We start from the raw sequence: 16,720 nt of genomic DNA, 5'->3' as shown, positions 1-16,720 counted from the left end.
CCATAACGTCCCTTTAACAAAGTTTCTTCACTGAATATATATATATACATACATATATATATATATATATATATATAGTGATTATCCGATTATAAAAGGCCAGTATATCCCTAGCTTCCCGAGGTGTGAGGGAACTCTAAGAGGATTTAGTACTCTCAAGATGTGTTACATAAAGGTGTTTGCTTTTGTTCAGTATCAGTAGCAATTGTGTAAACCAAGGTGTTTTGGATTTCAGTGGTATAAGTGTACCGAAATAAGTAGTGGAACTGTGGTAGGTGGAAGCATAGTGCAACATGTAACAAGGTGTTTCAGCTGGGGCATTGCCATACATGCCAACTCTCCCGATTTAGGCGGGAGACTCCCGATTTTTCTGTGAAAAATATAGCTATTTTTCACGGTCTCCCGCCTAAAATAAATGTAGCCCCAATGCGTGCTATAGGGAAATGTTGGTCTCCCGATTTCCCTGATGAACTCGCCCTCCCAGGTGCGACCGAATGTTGGCATGTATGCATTGCAATAGTCTAAGTGACTAGTAACTAAGGGCCACATCACAAGTTGGGCGGTAATCTGACACAATTTCCGGAAATAGCATTACTGCAGTGTCGTGCGTTGGTATTAGCACCGCATCACATCCTGGCATGAACGTTCGCTCCACCCCGGCGGTAATGCTATTAGTGCCCATGTGTAAACAGTACCGAAATAACGGTTACTGTCGAAGTATTGGCGCAAATAACGCTGCCAGCGATCCCGGCGCTAATAGTGCTCTGGAAATTGCGTCATTACCGGAACGGGAAGCATTGCAGCAGCCATTTTGAAAAACACAATCTATCACAAATCTCCACTTCCTGCAGCCGTCTAGAGCTGGAAACAAGCCTGAATGTCACAGGAGAGGACCTGAGGCAAGGTGCCTGAAAATCATTTGTGAAAACCTACATTTTGTGAGGGGGAACTAGTGGTCCTCACTGATGAGGTCATTGTCCACTGTGAGGAGCTATATGGCAGAAGGCAGCGTAAGACCACAGGACAGCCATCTGGCATGCCATCATCACGAAGGTGACTGGTGTGGCAAGTATACCCTGTGGCAGAGAGGACTGCCGTAAACAGTTGAATGACCTGAGGGTCAGGGTGTGTGGACTGCTGTCCCAACACCGCCAGGAGTCCCTGGCGACTGGAGGAGGCAGGATGGAACCATTGGTCCTCACCGCCTGGCAGGAAAAGTGGAGCACAGTCCTGGATACGGAGGGAATAGACGGAGTCAGAGGTGTGGAGGTGGGTGTCAGCAGCCAGGAGGCAGGAGGTGAGTCAACCCCCTCCCCAGCACAAGTGCATGCACACATGACAGCCTAGCATAAGATGCCCCAGTGGACAGGGACACGTCAGCAGACCCAGAAGCTGGCATGCCAACAGGGTGAAGTAACGGGTTGGCACATCAGCCACCCTTCACAGCAGCCATGTGGCAGGACACCAAGGGCAACCCTGAGTGTTACAGCACTGGGAAGGAGTGGCAAGTGGCCTATCCAAGTCCCATACACACCATACCCCTGCTGGTGCACCATGTGCCAGTGGGATTGTGGTGCATGAGCAACCACGACACCATGGAGCAGTCACACTAGCAGGTTGCAGGCCGAGGTGGCCTGCCCCATATTGGCATGGCAATTAAGCCACATGGAAGTACATGTCCCCCTACACTGAAAAGGGCTCAGCTAGCCAATCACTGTACACCACATCACAACCCTGCTGGCTGCACAGCAGTGCCCCATAGAGCCATGCCAGTGCCATGGAGTAAGCCATCACACCTACCCCCACAAGGTGATTGCCACCGGGAATGGGATGTGGGGGCATGAAGGACCACAAACATGCAAGCCATACATTAGCTGCCCCAGCATGGACACTCTGCCCTCCCCACACACAAGCCAAAGACCAACTGGCCATGTATCACACACTGATTGCTGCAACCATCCCCACAATGCTGTGCCCACATGCAATCTCCCCTAACCAACCATGCCCATCTACCCAAATGTGTGGGGTCCCACTCTGTACCAAAGCAAATGTGGCTTGCATGCCAACACACGTGGTGGAACCATACTTGACAACATTTCCTATGTCCCTTACAGGCACTCACGCATCACTAGAGGCATCGGAATAGGACTAGGGGGCAGGCCCATCTGGGAGCGGCACATCCATGCCCTCAAGGTCAGTCACCACCACCCCACAAAGGCGCAGACAGGCTACGTAGAAGCGGATGTCCCGCCGTGAGACACTGCAACCCAGCAGGGCCAAGCCCACAACAACACCACAGCCCACCAGAACCACCTCAAGGCCCACTGCATCCACTCCTGCAGCTGGAAGGTCTGACACTGAGGCCACACCTCCAGACAGGGTGACTGTGGGGACACAGGGGGACACCAGCCCAGTGTCACTGTCTACAGAAGGGCCACAAACCCCTCAGAGCCCACACTGCTGCCAGAGTGCACAGACACCAGAGCCGGCCATTGACACGCCTTCCTATGGCTCCCCTGACAACAGCCCAGAGCCACAGCACAGCCCCACACCCATACGGTACACACCACCAAACAACACTGTGCTGCAGAGGCTGGAGGAGATGGAGCGGCGACAGAGGGAGATTGAAGCAATAGGGGATAAACACTCTGAACACCTGCAGGCGATCTGTGACTGCCTACAAGGGGCCACCTGCAGGATTGTGCTGGGGATGACGAGGAACCAGGCGGAGGCAGCTGCCAGTACGGCTCCCTGATAGTGTATGGGCAGAGGGTCAGGGAGATGACCGAAGCGGCCTCACAGAGGCCATCCGCCAGAGCGCAGAGGTCCCTCTCTAGCATATCAGGGGGCCAGGCTCAATAGCCTCCAGTTCGACGACTCCCACTGAGGAGTCACAGCAGAGCACACCAAGGTGCCAGGCCCAGCACCATTCGGGCTCAAGATCATCAAGGGCTGGCATGGGGGAAAGAGGCCATGGTCATAATTAACATTGAGACACTTATTGCCCTGAGTGGCCATGCTGGGGAGTGGGTGGTGGGAGTGGGGAGAGCGGGATAGTGTGATGGGGAGTTGGTGGTGGAAGGAGTGAGGGGGGATAGTATGCTGGGGATTGGTGGTGGGAGGAGGGGGAGGTAGTGTGCTGGTAAGTTGGTGGTGGGAGGAGGGAGAGGGGGATAGTGTTCTGGGGAGTTGGTGGTGGAAGGAGGGAGGGGGATAGTGTGCTGGGGATTGGTGGTGGGAGGAGGGAGGGGGGATAGTGTGCTGGGGAGTTGGTGGAGGGAGAGGGGACAGTTGGGGCACATCATGTCATGCCCTTTCCCTTGACATCCCAGATGGGTACACTATCCACAGACAAGACCGCTCCTCTCACAGAGGTGGGGGGTAGCTGTCATTGCTAAGGAGAATCTCTCTTTCAGGAGAATTCAAGGGGACCTGGGTCAGAGCTCTGACTTCCTTCGGCTAAAACTCAAGCGCTCAGCCAACTGCACCATTGCCTTCCACGTTGTCTACCGCCCTCCTGGACTCAGCACTGACTTCCAGGAAGCCCTAATCCACTCGCTCTCAGACAACCTAAAAGGCTCATCCAAAGTTATCCTCTTGGGGGATTTTAACCTCAGCCTCAATGACCCCAAGGACTCCCACACCACCGCCCTCCATGAAGCTCTCTTCAATCTTGGGTTCTCCCAATCTATCTCGAGGCCCACCCACTCTAAAGGACACATGCTAGATTGGGTCGCCCACCACAACTGCACCATAAAGGTCAAAGAAATCTCCCCTATTCCATGGTCTGACCACCACTGCATCACATTTGACATCACCACATCCAAAGGGCCTCCCAGGCTGGCGATTCCTCTCCCTGCCGCACTCACTAGAAGCTCTCGGCAGCTCACCAAGGAGAACCTCACCCAACATCTCCTGGTGCCTGCATTTTTGCCTCCCTTTGCCAATGATCCAGCTGCACTCGCCAATGACTTTAAAAGGATCATCTCCATGGCCGTTGACACTGTAGCTCCACTCACCCTTAAAAAAGCCAAAAAAGTGAAGCATGCAAACGCCTGGTTCTCCCAGGAGCTCCTACAGCTACGTTCCAAAAAAAGGGCTGCACTTACTGCCTGGAAGAACAACCCCAAGGACACCACTAGAGCAGTCTTTAAGGCCCTGTCCACAGAATATAAAATCGCCATTATTAAGGCTAAAGCGTCATCCTTCAACGCCAGGATAACGAATGCCAAATCAGGGACCAAAGAAATCTTCACCATCTTCAGAGAGCTGGAGACCCCTGCCTCACCTCCTCCCACTGTCCTAAAAGATGAAGCTTGGTGTACCAAAATTCAATCGGCCATGCTGGATAAATTGGACACTCTTCACTCCAAGATCATGGGATCACCAAAAGGCACTTAACAACCTTATAACCACTAGACATAGCTGCCATAGCTCCCCCTCTCTAGCAGCCAACATCAGCCAAACCCCCCTGTTTGAATTTAAGGACATGAGTGAAACTGAAGTCTCTGCCCTCCTTAGACCCATTAAATCCTCCAATTGTAAAGGGGATGCCTGCCCAGCACAGGTTATCAAGGACTGTGCCCCCTCCCTTGTCCCCTTCATCACTGCCTTCATTAACACCTCGTTCCAGTCTGGCCATGTCCGAGGTGAAATTAAGGAAGCGTGGGTTTGTCCGCTCCTCAAGAAACACTCCTTAGACCCATCAGTCCCAGGGAACTATAGGCCCATTACTACTGTCCCCTTCTTACTAAAAATCCTGGACAAAGCAGCTTACCTGCAAGTATAAAAATTGCTTGAGGACAACCACCTTCTTGGTCTTCGGCAGTCAGGCTTCAGGCCACAACATGCCACCGAAACGGCACTTCTTGACCTCAAAAATCAGATGGATGACCTTAGAGATGCAGGCAAACCCGCACTACTCCTCCTTCTGGACCTATCAGCTGCTTTCGATCTGGTGGATCATAAGACTCTCTGCCACCATCTTGCCACCGCAGCCAACTTCTCCCCAGTGCCTGTAATTGGATAACTTCCTTCCTGCAGGAAAGAGCAATGAAGGTCTTTTTCGACTCCTGTGCCGACCCGAGCATTATCCAATGCGGGGTCCCACAGGGATCTTGCATTGCCCCAACCCTTTACAACCTCTTCACGAGGCCTCCGTTCAAGATCCTTGATTCCCTGGGCATCTCATATACAAACTGTGCTGATGACACCCAGGTGCTTATCCCCCTCTCGGGTGATTACCTGTCCGACCTGACCACCCTCAACTCCATCTACTATACGATCCAATCCTGGATGGCAGAAAACTGGTTATGCCTCAACAGTGAGAAAACCGAGCTTCTGCTGATTGGCTCCCCGTCCACCTCGGGCAAGCTGGACAAGCAATATAACTCCTTCACCATAGACAACATTCCCATTCCTGTCTCCCAAACGGTCAAGACCCTGGGAGTCTACATGGACCCCAACCTGACCATGAATAGGCAGGTCAATGCCATTGCATCCTCCTCCGCCTATTAGTCCAAAATTCTCAATGTAATGAAACTTTACCTCTCCCAACAGAATTGCCTCACCATCACCAGGGCAATAATTGGCTCAAGATTGTACTACTGCAATGCCCTTCTAATAGGAACCTCTGGTAAAAACCTTGCTAAACTACAACTAGTCCAAAACAATGCCCTCGGGCCTCAGGTGACAGGTCCACTAGCTACCAGTTAAGGAAAGAATTATTTTCAAAACTCTTGTCTTAACGCACAAGTGTCTTCACGATCTGGCCCCTCCGTATCTTGTCCAAGGGTTCTCTTTACCCCGGGCTTCCAGGCCATCCAGAATGGCATACTCCAACATGATCTCTGTGCCCAAAACTCGCAGAACATGTGCTGGTGGCACCAGCTTCCCCACTACGACTGCCAGCCTCTGGAATTCCCTCCCACCTCACATCAGGCTAATAGACTCTCATGCAGCCTTTTGCAAGGCCATCAAAACCAGTCTCTTCATGTCTGTCTGCAACAAAGTAATCTGCATCGTATCTGCTGCATGTGTAACACTGTATCGTTCTCAAGACCACTTCTTTGGGTGGCTTTTTTGTAACCCTTAATTAAGCCTTCCTACACTCCACTTACAGTGCCTCGATGCCCGTGGGCTGCAGTGCGCTTTACAAATGTTAAAATAAATAAATAAATAAATAATTAAAACTGTTAACTTCATCAATGCGAGGACATTCCTGATTGTGTCATTGTCATGTTTATTGATAGAGGTAAGTGTCACACATTCGTACCTGGCTTGTGCCATATGAATGTGTCTGAAGAAATTGACTATCAGTCCCTGTCGAGCTAGTCTCCCATCCCTCACTTCATCTCTGCCAATGCGTGCATTTGCCTCTGCCATAGGCACTGCATCCTCATCCTCTGAGGGAGGCTTTTCCACGTCAGGGGTAGCGGAACATTTCTTTTCAGGCAGATATTGTGCAGCATGCCACACACAAGCACACTTTTACTCACTTTCTCTGGAGCATACATTAGGGCTCCACTGATATGGTTGAGGCAGCGGAAACGTGCCTTCAAGAGGCCGAAGGTACGCTCTATGCACACACGGGTCCTGCTGTGAGCGTGTTTGTAGGCAATATCCTGCTATGTTTGTGGATCATGCACAGGGGTCATTAACTAGGACAGCTGTGGGTATCTGGAGTCACCTGCATGAGGGAAGGCACATCCATTAGTCACGGTGTAAAGTGTGGGGTGGCCTTACACAATATCAGGGCAATGGACTTCTTGTGCATGCATATGGGCCATCATTTTGCGGCATGTGTCTATTCTATGTCCGTGCATAATATGTCACTCGTATCATGCATTGTTTCTCCGGTTGCCACTCCTCCACTGATTTCTCCTGAGGGTTGGGGGTAGGGAGGCTGGGGGGAAAAAAAGCGGTTTGCTCCCGTTCCTCCACCCCTCAGCTGCGCTTCTCCCAAGTGGGTCCCTGCTTCCCCGATGGGTCGCACAAGTTCAGTTAGTTCAAGGCTTCCCTGGGGGAGATTGTCCCCGGCTCACTGGCCGCTTCACGCACCTGTTCGGCTCCTTCGGTATGTCGTCCTCCTTACCTCCCATTGTGCACGTACTACCAGGACGCTCCCTTCCCCAAGGTCGCAGCAGGGCCTCACCTCCGCCGGAGCTGAACAGCAAGTTCTCGACTCAGTTTGGAGTAATACCAGCCCCTCCTCCAGTCCTTCCCAGGTAGTGCCACTGTCACGATTCGGCACGCTCCACAGCCTCACAGCACCATTTCCCCACAGATCGGGCCCGCAGGTAAGAGACCTCCCACCACAGACACCAATCACCCGGAGCCCTCTCCGTTCAGCTCCACCAGCATTTCCTCGCTGGGTTGACCAGATCTTCCTTCCACACTACTGGCCCCAATACTTTCGGAAGCTACACGCCCAGCGAGGGTCTAGCCACAAAGTACCTTTGTCTGGTACCAAGGGGCATGAGAGTGTCAGTTACGGTGCTCTCCTGTCAGCAGCCATTTTGGAATCAGCATAATGTGAATGGCAGTACTGGTTCCAGGGTCGTCACTTAGAGAAATGTCCCCCTCCTCCTCACCTGTATCTGTGATAGAAGTCTCTGGTCTTTTTCCTTTCCTCTTTCGGTCCTTATGTTTCTTTTCGTAGAGATAAGGCCTCCCTTGAGTAGAAGCCAGTCGGCAGCCTTTCTGGTGAAGGCAAGCAAAGGACCCCCTCCCGAGAGCGCCCAAGAGAGGAAAATGCAGTATGCAGAAAAAACCTCTTCTATTTTCCGGCAGGCAGATGGCAGATGCTGCATTCAGTGATCTTCGGTCGAGATTGAAATCCCCGAAGTCCAATAGGTCCAGGAAGGTATATCCGCAACAGAATGCAGTGGCAGGGAGCCAAGGCTGACCAGGTTAAGGTAAGAACCGCAGTTCAGGAGGTGGAATGGGAAGGTAGGTAATCGAGTAGGAAAAAGAAGAATGTAGAGTTGTACCCAAGGGGCATAGACAGAGAGAAAGGACTGATAGCAAGAAGTATTAACAGAAGAATACTGAAAGCCGGTACAGAAGTAGGATAGTAGGAAACCGGACACACAATAAAGTCTGCCGATAAGGAGGAAGGATTCCGGATGGAAGGTAAGGCTTGGGAAGACAGAGTAGACCAGGGCGAGACCCGGCATAGGAGGCGGAATAAGTCAGAACCGGAACAAAATGAGCTTCGGACCAGTGGAAGGGGAGAAAACAGGGTGAGCAGAGGGAAAGAGAGAGAGAGAGATAACGGCAGAGGGAGGAAGAAGAGAGTACAATCGCAGCAAGCGAACAGGGAAAGTAGCGTCTAAACCCAGTAGAAGAGCGCAAGCAAAGGGGTTGCAACGCACCACAGAGAAAGAGGGGTGGAGCTATAAAGTGTCACGCGTCCATCCCGGGCTTGTTGCAGTCCACTTACCTGATGCGGCGTGCCACGTCCTGGAGGATGTACCCCCGGTTTCGCCTGGGAAGTACAGGGCGGTCTTGGGCACCAGGTGCTCCCGGGCCTTTGGGACGCGTAGCCTCGCGCCTGCGCAGACGGCCACTCCGGGTTCCGGGTGCTTCCGGGTTCCCGGGGCATGCCGTTCCACGCGTGCGCGGTCGACCGCTTCCCGCTTTCCACGCATGCGCGGTGTTCAATGCACTTGGCTGTGACAGGTCTGCTGTCCAAGCCTCACCTTGGGCCTCCCAATGCCTGGGGAACAACACGGCTTGCGTTCCAAGCCTCCCAGGTGTTGGGGGCCATATTTAAGGAGGTCGGCGGTTCGATCAAATCACGTCTCAATCCTGTCTGCCCTGCCTGCTCCCGGTTCCCTCCTTCTGTCCTTGGTCCTGTCCTTCCCTGCCTGGGTAGGGGGTCCTCCAGCTTCCTTGTTCTGGCCTCCCCTCCTCTCTGCCTGGGGTGGTTCCCCTCCATTTCTGGTTCTCTGGGTTCCTTGGTCCTACCTGTGTCCCTGCCTCTGGCCTGCTCCTTCATTGCTGTCTGCTATCATCCTGGAAGCTTACCACTGGAATTCGGCTCGCCTTCACCTTGATCCAGCTGCCATCAGAGAACTTTGAACCTAAACAACAAGGCTCCCCCTGTCAGTGCTTGCACTGTCCTGACGCCACGCTAATCAGGCGAGAGCGCACCCGTGGCATTGGGAGCTGGTTCACCTCCAGTCCAGTTCCTATTTGGCAGGAGTTGGGCTGGTTCCCCGCGTCACCCACCACACCTACTCAAGACTCCTGGCATTCTGGCATCGTCTACAAAGTCAACTACTGGACAAACAGGTACGCTGCGCCCAAGTGACGCTATCTATAACAGATTGAGACGCCAGGCTTCAGACTCTTCAGAATCCGAGATGGATGAGGACCATGGACTTCGTGATGGGATACAAGCTTTGCGTGCTGAGATGACTGCACTCCGCCAGGAGAACTTAACGTTACGCCAAATGGGAACACAGAGCGCGAATGTTGTTCCACCACCTGAAAGTGCCATGGCTCACACCACCCCAATCAAGTTTGATGGAGACCCCAGACGTGTGGGGGAATTCTGCAACCATTGCCGGATACATTTCCTATACCGTTCAACCCACTTCAATAACGATAAAGCCAAGATCGGATATATTTTGGGCAATTTGTCTGGAAACGCTCTTGCTTGGGCAACACCACTTGTAGTTACAAACAGCCCCATTCTCAGTGATTTTGTGGCCTTTGAAAAGGCATTTTTGGAAGTATTTCAGTCTCCCAATTTGGCCTCGGCAGCGCAGAACCAGCTCATGGATGTTAAACAAGCCAATGCTGACATGATTACATATATCGGTCGTTTTCGTCAACTAGCGACTGATTCCCAATGGCCTGAGGTAACACTGAAGACCCTGTTTCGCCGTGGGTTAAGAGAGGAGTACAAGGATGAGCTGTTACATATCCCTGAACCTGAAGACCTACAGAAGCTCATTGAACAAGTATTAAAAATCGACCAGAGACTGGCCGAGAGAAGAGGCGAAAGGCGTCGTTTAGAGAGGACGTTCCTCAGGCCACCAATCCCGCCTACTGGAACACCAGTGACATCTGACACTACTCAAGAGCCTATGCAGCTAGGAGCCGTAAGGGGTCCATTGTCCAAAGAAGAAAAGAAGCGAAGGAGGAGTCAACGCCTATGTCTGTACTGCGGAGCCGCTGGTCATTATTTGGGTACTTGTCCCCTGTGGCCAATCAAGAAAGGGGGAAACTAGGAGACCTGTCGTGCACCGGAAAGGCCCCGAAAGGTCCAATTCTTCCTCCAGACCTTTCCCGTTCAGTATCTGTGTTTCCACCCATGCAGCCTGCAGTCCTGATGATCCTGAAGGTCAGTCTCAAGTACTTGAATAAGACAGTTCATGGATTAGTGGATTGTGGAGCATCCAGAAATTACATCGATGAGCTGTTTGCCATCAACAACGGTATACCGTTGCTTGCCAAAGAAGATGCAATCCCAGTGGAAGTCATTGTTGGAACTCCTTTAGCTTCCGGCCCCATACGATTGCATACTATCGGTATGTTGTTACGCATCAAGGGTCATGAAGAAAAGATTGCGCTAGATGTGATAAAGACACCTTCATATCAAGTGGTGTTAGGACTACCTTGGTTTCAGTGACACAACCCCACAATCAATTGGGAGACACGCACTCTTGAGTTCACTTCCTCCTTTTGTCTTCAAGCATGCTGTAGCTTCAACACGTCCTCGGAGACGTTCATTTCGACATCTCTTGTCCCGGGTAGGGAATCATCTGGTTTGTGTTCTTTGTCTCAGATACCCTCTGAATATACAGATTTAATGCCAGTATTTTCTGAACCAAAGGACATAGTACTTCCACCCCACAGGTCATTTGATTGCTCCATAGACTTGGTTTCCAGAGCCGTGATACCACATGGAAAAGTTTATGCTCTAACTCAGTCTGAAAAACAGGTCCTTCGGGATTATCTTAATGATTGCATCAAGAAAGGATACATCGTTCCTTCCAAGTCTCCTGCAGGTTTCCCGTTATTTTTTGTAAAGAAGAAGGAAGGCACCTTACGGCCTTGTATCGACTATCGCCGACTGAATGACATCACCCTTAAGGACAGGTACCCGTTACCGTTGATCCGGAATATCATGGAGTCCTTACTTTCAGCCAAAGTCTTCACCAAATTAGACCTCCGCGGAGCCTACCATCTGGTCAGAATCAAGGAGGGAGATGAATGGAAGACGCTTTTAAAACTCCATTTAGGCACTACGAATATAGGGTAATGCCCTTTGGACTGTGTAATGCCCCGGCCGTCTTCCAACGGTTCATGGACTACATTTTTAGTGATTTGATTGGCATTTCGGTTTGGGTGTATTTAGATGACATCTTGGTCTACTCAAACAACCTGGAGGAACACGTCTTCCATGTTCGTGAAGTTCTTCAGCGGCTATTACAACATCATCTATTTGCCAAGGCTGAAAAACGTTCCTTTCATCGGGGCGAGATGGAATTCTTGGGATATGTGATCAATACCACAGGAATTCACATGGACTCTGATAAAATACAGGCAATTCAGAACTGGAAACAACCTCAGGACGTGAAATCCCTTCAGCTATTCTTGGGATTCGCAAATTTTTATCGGCGTTTCATCCCGCATTTTTCACGTGTCACAGCTCCATTAACGCGCTTAACCAGTGTGAAGAGATCCTACCTCTGGGATTCTGAGGCATTAGTGGCATTTGATGCTTTGAAGACAGCATTCAGTACAGCTCCTGTTCTTCGTCATCCTAATGACGAGATACCCTACATCGTCGAAGCAGATGCTTCAAACATTCGCTGTTGGCGCAGTCCTGTTACAGAAACATCCTACAACTGGCGACGAACATCCTGTGGCCTATTTCTCACGCAAACTCTCTCCTAGTGAACAGAACTACGCTGTTATAGAAAGGGAGCTCCTGGTCATCAAGACAGCGTTTGAAGAGTGGAGGCATCATTTGCTTGGTGGTCGTTTTCCTGTTGAAGTCCGTACTGACCACCGCAACTTGCAGTACTTGCGATCTTTGCAGTGTCATACCGCTCATCAAGCTCGATGGGCCTTCTTCTTTTCCCACTACGATTTCAACATCACGTACATTCCCAGTGCCCAGAACCTAAAGGCTGATGCTTTATCTCGCTCTTTGGAAAGAGAGGTGGAGGACGTCGATCAAGCTACTCCATTGATTTCCCCCAAACACTTTCTTCTAACGATATCTCCTCATTTGCAGAAGATCGTCCAAGAGACACAGATAGATCCAGATCATGCTAACCTACTGAAATGACCACAAATCGCGGAACGTGAGGGTTTACTGTTCTTCCTGAATCGGTTATACATACCCTCGAGATCTCTTCGTTTGGGCATACTCCATGGGTTCCATGATTTGCTAGTGGGAGGTCATCGTGGCATCAAGGCCACCCAGGAGTTGATTGCCAGACAATTCTGGAGGCCTGGTTGGGCTAAGGAGATCAAACAGTATGTGGAGAGTTGTTCAGTTTGCGCCCAGACCAAGACGCCCAGGAGAAAGCCCTTGGGGTTGCTTAAACCAACAGAATTACTGCCCTATCCCTGGCATACCATATCCACGGACTTTATCGTCGAGCTTCCACCTTCGGAGGGATACACTTGCATCATGGTAGTGGTAGATTGTTTCACGAAGTCTGCACATTTCATTCCTTTTTTTAAAGATTCCTACTTCCTCTCAGGTGGCTTTGGCATTCCTACACAACATCTACCGCTTACATGGGTTACCGGAGAAGATCATCTCAGATCGTGGATCACAGTTCCTCTCTTCCTTTTGGCATCAGTTGTGCAATCACCTTGGAATTCGCAGAGCTCTGAGTTGGGGTTATCACCCACAGACCAACGGGCAGACCGAAAGAACAAATCAGACCTTGGAGCAGTACTTGAGTTGCTATGCTAATGCCACTCAATCAAACTGGATGAAATACTTGGATTTGGCGGAAGTATCCTACAACAATGCTACCCACGCTGCCACTGGTGCCAGCCCTTATTTTTGCTCTTCCGGACAACATCCCAAGCTGTTTCCTTTATGTCCTGTGCCACCCAGTGCTGTCCCGTCAGCTGACCAGTTAATCCTCAATATCCAGAAGCAGCATGACTTGGCTCGGAGCGCCCTGGCTGAAGCACAAGAGCGCATGAGGGGGCAGGCCAATAGGGGTCGGACCATTGAACCTAGTTTTCAAGTGGGAGATTTGGTTTGATTGTCGTCCAAGAACTTACCTGTACGCAATCTGCCCACTAAATTGGCACCCCGATTTTATGGGCCTTTTAGGATTTCCAAACGCATATCTGCAGTGGTCTTTCGATTGGTGTTGCCCCAGTCTTGGCGAGTACACCCTGTCTTTCATGTCTCCCTTTTGAAGCCGTTTGTGAAAGATGATTTTGGGCATTCCAGTCCAAGCTCAGACTCGATCCAAGTCCAGGGGGTTCCTGAATTCGAGGTACAGGAGATATGTGACTCCTGGATTCGTCGGGCTGTGCTCCAGTTTCTGGTTGATTGGAAGGGTTACCCTGCTTGTGATCGTACTTGGGAGCCGCACAATTACGTGCATGCACCTCGCCTTGTCCGTGACTTTTTTCTCCGGTATCCATGGAAGCCTGGGGCCCCGGGTCTTTCTGGGAGGGGGCATGGTGTCACGCCTTCCATCCCGGGCTCGTTGCAGTCCACTTACCTGATGCGGCGTGCCACGTCCTGGAGGATGTACCCCCGCTTTCGCCTGGGAAGTACAGGGCGGTCTTGGGCACCAGGTGCGCCCAGCCTTTGGGACGCGTAGCCTTGTGCCTGCGCGGATGGCCGCTCCGGGTCCCCGGGGCATGCCGTTCCGCACGTGCGCGGTTGACCGCTTCCCGCTTTCCACGCATGCGCGGTGTTCGGTGCACTCAGCTGTGACAGGTCTGCTGTCCAAGCCTCACCTTGGGCCTCCCAATGCCTGGGGAACAACACGGCTTGCGTTCCAAGCCTCCCAGGTGTTGGGGCCCATATTTAAGGAGGCTGGCGGTTCGATCAAATCGCTTCTCAACGCGGTTTGAATCGGATCGTCGTTTTTTCGCTCCTGTATCAACTTGTTCCTGTTCCTGTCTGCCCTGCCCGCTCCCGGTTCCCTCCTTCTGTCCTTGGTCCTGTCCTTCCCTGCCTGGGTAGGGGGTCCTCCTGCTTCCTTGTTCTGGGCTCCCCTCCTCTCTGCCTGGGGTGGTTCCCCTCCATTTCTGGTTTTCTGGGTTCCTTGGTCCTTCCTGTGTCCCTGCCTCTGGCCTGCTCATTCATTGCTGTCTGCTACCATCCTGGAAGCTTACCACTGGAATTCGGCTCGCCTTCATCTTGATCCAGCTGTCATCAGAGAACTTTGAACCTAAACAACAAGGCTCCCCCTGTCAGTGCTTGCACTGTCCTGACGCCACGCTAATCACGGGAGAGCGCACCCGTGGTGTTGGGAGCTGGTTCACCTCCAGCCCAGTTCCTATTTGGGCAGGAGTTGGGCTGGTTCCCCACGTCACCCACCACACCTACTCAAGACTCCTGGCATTCTGGCATCATCTACAAAGTCAACTGCTGGACGAACAGATACGCTGCGCCCATGTGACGCTATCTATAACATAAAGAGGAAGCGAAAAATAGAACAGAAAGACTAGACCTACGCTCCTGGAAGAACAGGAGCGTAGTGGAACATTTCAATGGCGGATGAGTCGCCAAGTAGACGACAAGCGCCAAAAGGTACGGCGCGTGACAGTTTACCCCCTCCCCAAGGGAGGACCACCGTGTTTTCCTGGGGTGAAACTGTTAGAACCTTCGGACCATATCCTGGGCATGCAGATGTGAAGATGGTTCCCAAGGGTCCTCAGAGTGCAGATAACTCTTCCAATGTACCAGGTACTCAAGCAGTCCTTTCCTGTACCTGGAATCCAACAAACTCGCCACCTCGTACGTTTCGGTGGGTTTCTTGACAGGTATAGGTACCCTCGAACATGGATGGGAATAAGCATCCGTCAGATGTTCTTTGAGCAAGGATGAATGGAATACAGGATGAATGCGTTTCATATGAACAGATAGTTTTAACTTGTAAGCCACAGGGTTGATGTGTTCTAATATTGGGTATGGACCCAAATACCTGGAAGACAACTTGGATTAACGTAACCATTGAGGCAGGAACTTAGTCGAAAGCCAGACCTTGGTCCCTCTTTGCCACTTGGGAGAGGAACGACGATGAGGATTAACTTGGGCATCGTAGCGACTGTGAGTCTCCTGAAGACTCTTGGAGGCAGTCTTATGTGCTTCTGAGAGGTCAGCCAAGAGAGCATCCACAGAAGGGATGGAAGTAGCTTGGAGGTCTCTGGGTATAAAAGTCAAGGATGGAAACCATAAGTACAAAAGAAAGGGCTACGTCTGGTAGCGCTATGACTGGAATTGTTGTAAGAATACTCGGTGATGGACAATAATGCCACCCAATTGTTCTGCTGATTGTTGACAAAGCACTGGAGGTACTGTTCCAATGAGGCATTTAACCTCTCGGTTTGACCGTTAGTTTGAGGATGGAAACCTGATGATAAAGCTCTTTGGACCCCCAGTTTAGCACAAAGCACAAAGAATCTTCCAAAAGCGTGAAGTATACTGACTCCCCCTGTCAGAAATGATCTTTTCAGGGAGGCCATAGAGACGGAAAATGTCTTTGATAAAAACTGTTGCCATCTATGGTCACCATGAGGCAGTTCCACTATGAAATCCGTTGTTATTGTTGTCCAAGGTCTTGTAGGGAGAGTGTCATGCTGTAGTAAGTGTTATGCTCACCTGGCTCCCACAGGGGCATCTATCGGACCCGGAGAGCTGCGGTCTCCTCCAACGTGAAGCGTAGTGCAGAGATGACAGACTGGACTGGCCTGCTTAATCTCGTCTGCTTGACCCGTAGAAGTATTCTCCTGCAAGTGGAGAAAGGGATTTAGCCACCCAGGGATTCTAGTAATGGCACCCTACTGTTCGCCCCACTAATCACCTCCTATATTCCCTTTTAGTAATCTCACCTTATGTTTTTGAATGATGAGCTCTCCATCCTGCGTGGAATGCAGGGGCGCGTAGATACCAGTTACTTCACTGGTTCAAAGGCGTAGGAAGAGTTCCGGATGAATATTGACTCCGAGGTTCCTGGAGAGAACCCGTAAGTATAAAGTCCAAAGAGTTCAATATGTCCGATGTTCACTCTTGTCCCATTCCCTTCTTGTGTTGCAGCTGGGTCCAAAAGAAGATTGTTTTGTGGCAGCTGATGGCGTTCAGGTAAGAGTCTGTATTACCCAACACTGTCCGGTAAAAGATGCGTGTATTTAACTTGTTGTTTTCTCTCTCCTTACAGGTGCAGCGTAAGAAGTTGCGGGATGTTAAAAAATAATGCCTCCGGTGGTAAATCAGGTAAGTCTATGGTGGTAAAAAGAGATCGTATTTGTTGGCTCTCTTGGCTCACCTTATATTTCTTTTGTCCCCTAGATGCTGGAGTTCGGCGAAGAAAATGATGGAGGCAGCGCCGAATCGAAAAATGCTGTGAGGACTGGTGAGTATGGCGCGGCGCTGCAGCTGGCGATGCGACGCATGCAGAAATAATGTCCTTTCCAAGTTCGAAGACGTGATGGATCCGGAATCAGGTAAGGAATTAAAATAATGTCTGTGTTATAACCTTTCCTTCTTCTT

This window comes from Ambystoma mexicanum, chromosome 2q, assembly GCF_040938575.1.
Source record: "Ambystoma mexicanum isolate Mex_15411 chromosome 2q, UKY_AmexF1_1, whole genome shotgun sequence".
Taxonomy (NCBI): domain Eukaryota; kingdom Metazoa; phylum Chordata; class Amphibia; order Caudata; family Ambystomatidae; genus Ambystoma; species Ambystoma mexicanum.
The sequence above is the reverse complement of the archived record's forward strand: the minus strand, read 5'-3'. Positions refer to the sequence as shown.